Raw genomic sequence first — 12539 nt, forward strand, 5'->3', positions numbered from 1 at the left:
GCATGTTTTATCACTCGAAAAAACCCGATCTACACTAAAAAAAAAAGTGCACCTATTCACTCGAAAAACCACGATCCTAGCAGGACACTATACCTACCGTGTTATTCATCAGAAGCAATTTTTTTTTTTGCAATAATAATAATACAGTTTTCAGTAAGTGAAATAAATGCATTCATTATAAATTTCGTTGTTTTGACGCGCCTTTTCTAAATAAGCCTTTATCAGGTGCGCTTTTAGGGGCACTAGCTACGAGAAATGAAAAAAAAAAAATATGATTTTGTTTGGTTCAATCATTAATATAACATGTATAAGTGAAATGATTAAATGATAATTCGTTTTTCGAAACCAATTTGGTTCAATTTTGTTAAAATAAGCAAAGAAACATTGCTGATCAATTATTCACTTGCAAGTGAATAATTCGACCTCATTGAATCCGTATTCATGAGACCTTCAATTTAACCCAACAGCTAAAGATTGGTTACACATGTGTAAATCGTGGTCAGCCATTAAAAGGAAAAGAATGTCAACATTGAAAGTGAAACAAAGTTGAATCATTTCGTTGACTGATTCGATCCACAAAAAATCAGTCTTATAAGGTAAAAACGATACATAACTTTTTATTTAACATATTACATGAAATCAAACAGACCTAGAAAAATCCAATTGCACGAGGTCGTTATGTATTTATATTTATGGATACAGATGGAAAGATGATGTGACTGGCATAATTTATTATCTTCAGTTGTCTATTTTTGACTAGCTCAAACCGGCTCGACCATTAAAGAGCAATTATACCACAAAGAAATACGAGTAAGTTCTGTTTTGAATACGAAACATACTAAAAGATGTAGAGCTTTAAATCAGTTTATATTAAATTTTGGAATATAATTTTAAAAGTATTATACATCAAGAATATTTCACCGAACATATATTTGGAAGATAAACAAAAATCCAAGAATTAACTTATTGCCTGAAATGATGTTTGGCAATTATAGGTTAAAAAATCATCAGATTTCAGGAAATAAGCTTAATGCCTAAAAATTTCAATAACTTAATGCCTAGGCGTTAGCTTATTGCCTATGATTTAAGCTTAATGCCTAATTTCACTTATTGCGGCTAACATATACATACACAATAAAGACAATACACATGTGCAATTTTTAAAAAGTTATAATTTTAAACTCAGTTTCTTATATCTGTTACATGTAAAGATAAAAAAATGATAGTGTTGCATAAGCCTATTTTGCTGGCTGAATCATTATCATATATGTTAATACTCAATTAACATTATATTGTTTATATTCAGGTTGCACATGAATAAACTATTTATTCATTTAATTATTCATTCATATACATTGAGTTTAGGCGTTCCTGATGATAGTGGGTCTGGAAAGGCGAATCGGACGCACGATATGTATAAAGTTTTGTTTGTATTCAGTAAACTGTGGGCATCGAAGTTCAAGAATAATTTGGTGTACGTAGTGCGTATAATGTACACTTATGATATAGCAGAGAACAATCTGTTGAGTTGTAAATGTTTGATAAGAAACATTATTTTAGGATAAAAACGTGCACACGACAACGCATGTATGTTGTCCCCTTTTATATTTTAGGTAGAAATATTAAATGTAATATAACAAGATTACGCCTGTAAGAGGCCCTAAATTGTTATTTTAGGTCTGTAAGACAAAAGTCATGCAAATTGAACGATTAGTTAACTGGTGCAGTTCTATTCATACATTGTATAATGGGGATTTTACGACAAAAAGGACTGCAAATGTACTATTGTGGAAGCCCCGTTGATTTTTGGATTGGGGAGGCGGTGGATTTTGAAAATGAATATCTTTGACCAGCTAGAGCTAAAAATAAATAAGCTAGGATTAGACAGGTTGAAAATGAATATTCTGCTACACGAAATGCAGAAATCAATCGTTTATTCTGTAACAATCCATTTTTATGAAAAAAACAATAGACATAATGTGTGTTAAACATGTATATATATATATATATAAAACATCAACTGATTATGAAATGAATAAAATTGAGAATGGAAATGGGGAATATGTCAAAGAGACAACAACCCGACCAAATAGCAGATAACAGCCGAAGACCACCAATGGATCTTCAACGCAGCGAGAAAATCCCGCACCCGGAGGTGAGCCTCAGCTGGCCACTAAATAAAAATATGTACTAGTTCAGTGAAAATGGACGTCATACTAAATTCCAAAACATATAAATGAACTAAAATTAAAAAAAACATGCAAGACTAACAAAGGCCAGAGGTTCCTGACTTGGGACAGGCGCAAAAATGCAGCGGGGTTAAACATGTTTTGTAAGATCTCAACCCTCCCCCTATACCTCTAGCCATTGTTTATGAAGCATGCTTAAGCTGAAAGGAGTAGACTGAAGTCTCAGCATTAAATTTGGTGCATTCATAAAAAGAGAAACTTACCATGTCAAAGCACCAGGTTTCACACGGTCAATGCGATCGTACATTTTTTTTTTATTATTTCTATTTTGTATCTATTCAATTTATAAGACTAGAACATATCCTTGATTTACATTAACATTGTATAATTGTATGTAAAATCTTTGTGATTGTTTTCTGTGTGTTATCTTCCCTTTTCTTTAAATGTTAGGAAATGAGTTAGACCTGTAATCAATGGATTCATCTTAAATTAAATATGCTGACCTTAGTATTGGCACATATAACATAATATTTTTCATATTATGCATCTCTACAGATGAGGAAAAGGGTAAATAAACGGTGCTATATCACTGTACTCATACAAAAGATTTAAGTGTCTAAAATGGCTTTACCCATCAGAAGAGTACGAAGCACAAAAAAATATCAACTAACGCCAGACACGCATTTTGTTTTCATCAATTTATGCTTGAATCGAAATATTGTAATTTTACGAATGTTTGCGATGTTTTCATTATTGCGACAATTGTGACGGGATAGGTTTCTTATTTAAGATTGTGATACGTGTAGCATTAGTTGGATGGCATTCAAACTAAAAATTCCGAATATTATGTCAAATACGGCTTTGTTACTACATGATTATGCCTGGGGTTATACAATCCTAAGCAATTCGATCAATGTAAAGGTTTGTACACGGTAAATTTATAGAAATGACCGTATTAATTTTATTGGTCGTGTCAATACAGAAATACTGACTATTTGGCTAGCTATACCTCGGACGAAACGAACACCATCAGTAACATCGACCTAGTGGTTGTAAAAACATCAGAGATACCAGAATCATCATTTGTTACGCCAGAAGTTTGTTTTTTCTTCATAAGACTTATGAAAAGAGTCGAAAGGCCAAATCAGCTACGAAGTTGAAGAGCATCGGAGAAGAGATATAAAGCCGTTGTCAAACATATAAGGAATTATAAGAACTGTCTTATTTAAACAAAAAGTGGTCAGAAAAGAATAAGCTATTATTCAGATGTTGTTATGGTCAGTATGATGAAACACAGAAAACGTAGCTCATAGTGTGTTAAAAGATATTATTATCAAAATTGTGTTTTCTTCACTTGAAGTAACTTCGACAATTGAGATAAATGCGAAACTGTTGTGTTTAAATGTATATATATAAGGAAAATGAACATGCTATTTATAGATATAAAAATAAGAATATGTCATGTGATTTTCACATGAAATATTCTTATCTACGAAAGACCAAATGACAAGAACGATAAAAACTAAAGAAACGACTTTCAACAATCCTACCAAGAAGTAAGAAATAAAAGGCCATGGATTTTGAGTCTAGGAACATGTGAAAAAGACATCACACTTACAAAAAGTAACACAAATATTATATTTCGACAGAAGCTACCAATATTATCAAACACAATTGAAAACACTTCCACCACAGTTGTAGTAGCGTTTATTGGCCTCGGTGGCCGAGTGATCTAAGAAGTCGAACAGCTATATCACTAGCATGTCAACACTGAGATTGCGATTGTGGCAGATGCGCTCGTTTCCAATACTAAGTGATTAGGATTGTTAGTTTTCCTACCGAAGGTCTATGGTGCTCTCCGGATATCCCAGCTTCCTCCACCAATAAAAACTGGCCGCCACGAAATAGCACAACAGTGCTGAAAGTGGCGTTAAGCACCAATCAATCAACATGTTTCCTTATTGTACTATTTTTGTTCGGTTATAAAGGCAAAGGCTATATGAACAAAATGTCGGATGTCGCAGTTCCGTTCAAAAATTACAAATATTATAAATGATAAACACTACTGATATTTTTAATGCATTTATTTTGAATATAATTATAATCATTAAATATCGTGCATGTGATTGCTAGATAAATGAATATTACTGGACAGGTATGGCTTTGCATGACGATGTAAAATTCCCTCTTTTACTGGATGTTAAGGTTACAAACAACCACAATTTTCTTAAAATATTTCATTTTCAATATAATCATACCAATATTATTAATTATCATGAAATTGCTCAATGAGTGGGTTTTACTGGTATGGTGGGGGTAAGGCAATGGTCAAATCATTTCACATCTTAGTTGCTTGATCAAGGTTTTTTACTTTCGAATTTTGTTTAGGGGTTGCATTTAGCGCGAACTATAAATATTTCTTGTTGATATATCTGTTAGCGTCATACCATACACATTAAATATCATATGACCAAAGACATGTTTCTATGTTTTTCATGTCGGAATTTTAGGTTCAAAATTGCATGTACATTGTTATATTTTCTTAGGTATCAGGTCAAACGATTTAACTAGAATAGGTTATATATATGACAGGCATGGTATTAAATAAAAAAACAAAGTTATTATATACATATAAATTAAAGAGCGATTCATATTTATATATGTTGTAGCTGTACATGAATCTATACAAATCCCTTTAACGACAGTATGTAGGAATTCGCGGTGCTTTTCATTCAGTGTTTTGCTATACAGTTCTACCCAGTAAGTGACATTGTTTTTGCGAGTAGAATATTGAATCAAAATAATAGTACTTTCAAAAATGAAGTTTAAACAATATCATTTGTTCTACATGATTGTAGAATATTTAAGTCTGAATGGAAGATCATGAGATTCCAGATAGTTTTTCTGTTGAAAGTCGGTTCTTTTTATCAGATATCCTGGCTTTCTCCATCAGTAAAAGCTGGTCGCCATGATAACACTAAAATAGCAGAGTGTCTTAAACACATCAATCAATAAATTCGATGATTAGGATTATGTTATGAGCTATAAGAAATAACTAACTGATTTGGACAATTGTTATAGATGAATGATCAAAAACGTGGAAATTGGGAACGTAATAATACCAATTGTCAGCTCTATTAACTGTTATGATATCATTCTCAAGTAACGTCGTTGCGGCTGTTGCAACTCCGGTGTGTGAGAACCCCGTATTCCCGTTTGTTATGTATCCACGCGAAAGCATTCCATTATTTTTTCTTACTTCAAAGTATCCATCTTTATCATTCGATGAAATTGATACAGCAATAAGATACAATCCCCTGACATGACAGATACAAGTTCCGTCCCTTTTAAATCTGTATAAATCTGGGATTCCACTAGAGGCTGTGATATATGTAAAGGTGATGCGCGGTTCCGACACACTAAATACACCATGCCCGCTGGCCACTGCCGTCAGGAACACTAAAATAGGTAAGTATAAATGGCATTATACAAATAAAACTTTTTGGTTAGATCAATGTTTTATTGACCCTATGACAACATATGCCTTGAAGATAAATGGTCGCTTAGTAAATAATCAATCAGACGAGGTAAAATCGGTACCGTAACGGCGTTGATATTATAAAACATGTAATGAATGAAATGGAAAGGATACATCTGTTTATTTGTATATAACATGATAATATTAATTAAAAGTGTGACAAACCTTTCATAATTATCATTGAAAACCTGCTTTGAATATGCAAATTTCTATTATATTTTGTAGTGATATTCAAGGAGCACAACTTTCCAATCATTTCATTGGTTTCACACTTTTCATTCATTTTAAGTTATTCACACAAAGTTACCGTACTTGGGAAGTATAAAAACATTACAATCCAACCACTTTCTGTTAAAATCATTAAACAAAGTTGAAATGAAAACATTTTACTTCTATTATAATCCAGTTAATAAGTGGCCTGAATTTGTCCTATCACATTGTTGGTATGAAATATCATAATAGTTAGAGATGGAATGTCCAAGTTTAAGGGAATATCCGTATTTTTCTTTCTATTCTAGCAGATGGGCATCTAGGTACATTATGCATTAGTTCTGAGACATTAAGGTGAAGGCAAAAACTCTGTTAAGAACAGACATAATAATTTCGAACCGTAATTTTATCTCACAAAAGAAAAACAATATAGATGAGTACACCAATCTTACCGTTGTGTTTACTCTGAAGTGTTGTGATAGTGCCTCTATGGATATGCATAACAGTTGAATTAAGTCAACTGAATATCTTTTATCTTCTCAAAGACAAAAAAGAAAAAGCACGCTGAAAAGTTTATACGTTCATTTTCATATATTTTGATGATATTATCAATAAAATGTAGCCCACTTTAGAGTGAGTGCTTGCATTTAGTATATTCCATTGATCGTATCATTAAATATACAACCAATTTGTTTTGTTCTAGCTATTGAGCCAGATGAAAAACTTGATTCAAATCTAAAAACAGACATGATGTTTCAGCTTTCCAATTGTCAACTTCCCATTTCTTCCTAGCAACATACATGTAACCTCTGCCCCTATCCTAGTACATTTACATCTCATTGAAAATTTAAGAAAGCGTATGTTTTAAAGAGGACCGAAAGATACCATAGGGACATTCAAACTCATATGTCAAAAATAAACAGACAACGCAATGGCTAAAAAAAGAAAATGAACAATAGACAAACAATAGTACACAAAATACAACATAGAAAACTAAAGACTGCAACACGAACCACACCAAAAACTAGGGGTGATCTCGGGTGCTCCGGAAAAGTAATCAGATCGTGCTCCACGTGTGGCACCAGTCGTGTTGCTCATGTTATTGCAAACCCGGTAATAAGTCTAATTCGATAGGTCACATTATATTCAGCAAATTTTCAAGTTATATATAATGCATATTTAATGATACGATCACTGGAATATACAAAATGTAAGCATCATTAAATTATACAGATCTAATTGCTAGTAACCAGATGTGATTCTGACACACACACTTCTCAAATAGGGATATGAGGAAGAACAACTGAAATAGACACTTCATAACTGTTGCGGTTACTATCAAGTATTGATTGACCGATACGATGTGTTTTTGACTAAAATTACTGGAGACATATTCTTTAGTCATAGATCTTTACATACCGAAAAGGGTCATCAAAATAAGGCAACAGTAACGTACTAGTATGAAGTTTAAATCCCAATAATCGATAAATTAAGGTAACATATAAATTTCAAAAATCTGATCGTGATATATCGACTCTGTGGATTCGCAAGGAATGGGTGTTGCAAGCCTACAATGAAAGGCTTACTATGTCGACGTTCCTATGGGTTCAAATTGATGTCCACTCTTTAGGTTCTATTAAGTGTTTCGAAGACTGCCTTTTTTTCGTTTTTGCCATGACGTTGTCAGTTTGTCCTCGACTAATGAGTTGAAAAATACCTTATGCATCTTCCGCCTCTCTTCTTAGAAACTCCACATAGAGAGAGTTAAATTTATTTAAAAGCTGAAATGGTTTACAAAAACTCATTCTTAATTTATCTGTAAAGACCTTAAATATTGCTAAGCACCTGTATTACCTTCTTGATAAACCTGTTGTTGTCCTTGCAGATAATGCCACAAACAGAAGCGTTTTTTTTTTTTTGTGTGTGTAAAACACTTTACATATACAGCTTAATAATGGAATAAAGAATTAACAATTCACCTGAAAATTCAAAATATACTAGTTTTCCATCGACACCTTCAAACGAGAAAAGCCTGAACAATCATTGGTCTGTTATGTACACCTTTGGGATTTCAACTTAAAAAGAAGAACAGAAACTTCCTTTACGTTTCCAAAACTTCATTAGAGTCCGTACCAGCAATATTACGTTGCTGAGTCTACCAATCATGCAATTGTTATAACACTTTACAAACTTATTTTTGAAAAAATGGACGATTATTTAATTGATAATTAAGAATGCATCGATTGTAACAGCTAATGTAAAAATGAACCTTATTAAATGTCAAAGACAGGTTAAATACATTTGGAGTTAATTATAACTTCTCTTTAGTCATAGAACTGTTCTGAACTGATATAGAACAGTTCTAGCTTAGATAAGTTATATGCTAGAATTGTTCTATTTTGGAACTGTATAAACCTGTTTTAAGTTAGATCAGTAAGAATCAGTTCTAATGTAGTACTATAAGAATCTATCCTAAGGTATAACAATTTTAAATAACGATAAGAGCAGCTCTCCGATGAATTGAAAGAGTTTTAGTAGCTATTGAAGTCAGAGGCAGTAACCTAGAAAAATGCCTAAGTTTTTAGGAAGATATATTTCAATTATTTATACTAAAAATAATAAATAATTTTTCTTTGAAAAGGTATGTCTGTCCAACACAATCGACTGTCTAAAACTGGTCTTGGCATAATAAGCAGAATATGCTCTTGGTAAGAACTGCCTAAAGGTGTCAGGGGGACTGTTATAGAACAGAACAGTTCTCCTCGCAGATTCTAAGAGAGATTAGAACTGATTCTTACTGCATAATACTTATAATCGCAGAACACGAGTGTCGTCTACAGAGGAATCAGCAGTTCGGCTCGAAACAACCTAGGTAAAAAGCTTAAATTAATAATTCATGTAATTGAACATGTAATGCCATGTTATGATTATATATGACTATGTATTATTTACATTGATCAGATGTTGTACAGCCAAAAATTACCTTCCTCCGCTTAAGCAGAATACTAATCCTTTCATTAAAGATATCCTATTTTTATGTCACTCACCATCATGCATCGTTCCAAGGAGGTTTATTTTATTTGTGAATTCAGCGTGCATTTGCGTCACGGATATCTCGAGGCGATGACGAAGCTGTTTTTCTTCAATCAGCATATTAAGTACTCGCGCATACTGCTGCAGTAAAGTCGTGTAATGATTGTCGGTAAAATCATTAGATGGTTTTGCTGTGTTTTCCTCCAATAAGAATAAAACCCCTCACCGAAGGTAAAACAAAACAAACAAATTTATATTGTTCTTCTCATTGTGTAAAACTTGATGTTAACCCTTCTTAAAATCTGCGTCGTGTAATAATTATTTCACGATAAACGTTTATGTGAATTATTTGAAACCCTTGGTAAAAAGACCCATTACATAATCGTTATGTATTGTTCAATTTTTCTGTTGCTTTGTCTTTCAAGTATATTAAAATGTATATATAACGTATATATTGATAACAGTGTCATTACTTAGAAATGCATTCAATCTTTTGCACTTTATTGAATGAACAAAAAACTGAGATGATTTTCACGTCTGTAAATATTGCGGTTAAATCATTGTGATAATGACTAATAGATATATATATATACTGTATAGTAGTAACAAAATACTTCGATCGGAATACCATGTCATTAATTTATCCAGTGACAAAACAATGCACAATATCAAATCAAAGCCCTTAAATAACAGACATAATGTGGCAGGCAGGGTTAAACATGTTTGACGGGCGCCCAACCCTCCCCCTAACCTTGTACAGTGGTGCAACAGCACAACACAATAACAAACTTTACAAAACAATAAACGAATAACCAATATGATATACAGAAACAGAAACAACCACTGAATTACAGGCTCTTGACTTGGGACAGGCACACAATTAGAATGTGGCGTAGTTAAACATGTTTGGCGGGCAATATAACAAAACCAATAACAACTAATAAAAAAATCATGCATTTAAGACTAAATTATCAATCAGTACACATCCAACATCCAATGGATTTAGTATATACATGATATAACAATAATATTTAAGGCGTTTTTAACCAATCACACTGTTTTTGGTGAACACGTTTGAAAATATTGCCCAATATGCAAAAGATTCTGAAACGGTGAATTATTTTATGAACAATAAACACAAAACACAAAACACATTTTTAAAACGAACTATTGCGGTCTCGAAATAAGTTTAAATAGATATGGTTTTATCATTAAATATATTTCTATTATCATTACAAATGAATATTGATATACTAACATGCTTTTATCGGACTGCTGCCATCTTAGGCAGTCGTGATTCTAATGACAAAAATACCTCGTTTTCAAACACCGAAAACGTCATCTCTTCAATGTTTAACTTGTTTGCCACAAGGACACAATTGATTGTAAATTCACAAGAAAACTTTCTGATAAACAGCAATAATCGTCATAGGTAAAATAGCGATAAACAGATTATCATTGGTCATCTCAACTCGATTGTTTTCTCACTTTCGCCGTACCGGCTAAAGCGAGAAAATCAATCTCGTTGAGATGACCAACGATACTCTATAATTAAGAGATGAAGAAATCACAATATAATGGTAGCATTTCATTCTTAATATAGCAAACGAAAAGAAACCAAAGCAGGTCATGGAGGTTTAATGTAAAATTGGTATAACATGTTGCTATATGACAATAACATATCATCTCTTGACCAAAATAGCAAACTTCTTTTGTTTTTAAGCATATAAAAACTGAATATAAACAAGAATGTTTATTTGACATAACCTAATTTTGATATAAGAAAACTTATATGCAAATTTTTATTAAGCATATAAAAACTGAATATAAACAAGAATGTTTATTTGACATACCCTAATTTTGATATAAGAAAACTTATATGCAAATTTAGAATTAGTGATCATTCCCTCGCTATTGAAACTGAAAGATATAAAAATATTCCACGCCCTCAAAGACTTTGTAATAAGTGCAAAGTTCTGTATAATGAATCCCATTTCTTATTATTATGTAAAATAAATGATGATTTATGACATGTCTTTTTTAATGAAATAAAAACTCAATACAAAGATTTTTCTGATAATAAAATGAAATATATCCTAAATCCAATCACTAGTCAGCAAGTGAAATCTTTAGGCTCCTTTATTAAACAGTCTATGGAACTGAGGACAGGGGGCACTTGAGGTCATTTGTTGTGTTTAATGTTTTGTTTTATTTTAATGTAAATGTAAATGTCATCATTATATTGTTGTTATTACATGTAATTGTTATGCCTTCGACCCTCTTATGGATGTAATTTGTGCTTAATTAAGTATTATTTAGCTATGCAAATTAATTCCTCACGTACCAAACCCAATTAATTTTTCTACTGGATGTACGCCTCTTTCAATTTGAAACATTTCATTTATTGGTATATGTATGCTGCTAAATAAGAGAATTCCGGTAAGAAAATATAAAAAAATCGATTGATATGCTTCAAAGATCAACACTTTTAAAATTAAGTTACCATGTAAATTAAAACGGACCTTATCCGATGTAAACATTTAATGCAAGCACACCGAGAAGACCGTACATACATAAAAACAAATCGAGATTATACTGATACTTAAAACTCATAAGTGGTAGCCTTCTTTTAAATAAGACAGAACTTTTAAATTGGTAAAATCAGACAATGTTAACATATTTAATATGAGAGTCGACGTGACAATGAGCAGACTGGTGTACTCGTAAACTGAGTTGTGGAAAATAGGTATATGTAAGAAAATTGTAAATAGTTATCAAAGGTACCAGGATTATAATTTAATACGCCAGACGCGCGTTTCGTCTACATAAGACTCATCAGTGACGCACATAATAATGATTATAGCATGTATGAGGAGCACTCCTAAAATTAGTGACTTGAAAGAGTTTAAGATTTTGTATGTACATGATTTTTCTAAATTGTTTTGTCAATATGCAACAAAGATTTTCTTTTCTTCAAATTTCAAGGTAATGAGCTCCTAATGCAAGTATCTCCATAAATAATGACAATAAGATATTTATGTATTTGCATGTATATTTCAAAGTGTACAGTTTGACAGATAGTTTCCATAACATATACGATTGTGGTTTAGAAATAACTTTTAAACAGTATGGTTACCGGGGTATAGAAACTATTTATTGTGTCGACTTTTCAAGAAGAGCGTCATCGGTTTTCTCATAGCAAGGAATGCGATAACGCAATCACAGTAAAATGTAATGATTTTATGACGCTACATAAAGGTATTATAGACAAGAAATGCTTCTAAACCTTAGAAGGTGCATCTTATTGTAAGTTATGAATCGTCTTTTTTTTTCATAAAAAAAGATAAAACTCTAAGTCGAATTAAGGAGGGGACAGGGTGGTCGGTCCACTTTATTGAGTTCCATAACATATATGGTTATTGCACATACTTTTTTACTATTTCTATTCCTAACGTACGTTGTTTAGTCGGTAACCCCTGTTTTTAAATTTAATATAATAATAGTGTATAAATATGGCGTAAGAACAGTAACTCTTTATCAAATTGAATAGCTGTAGACTTTAATACGTT

Source organism: Mytilus californianus, unplaced genomic scaffold (assembly GCF_021869535.1).
Source record: "Mytilus californianus isolate M0D057914Y unplaced genomic scaffold, xbMytCali1.0.p SCAF_9, whole genome shotgun sequence".
NCBI lineage: Eukaryota > Metazoa > Mollusca > Bivalvia > Mytilida > Mytilidae > Mytilus > Mytilus californianus.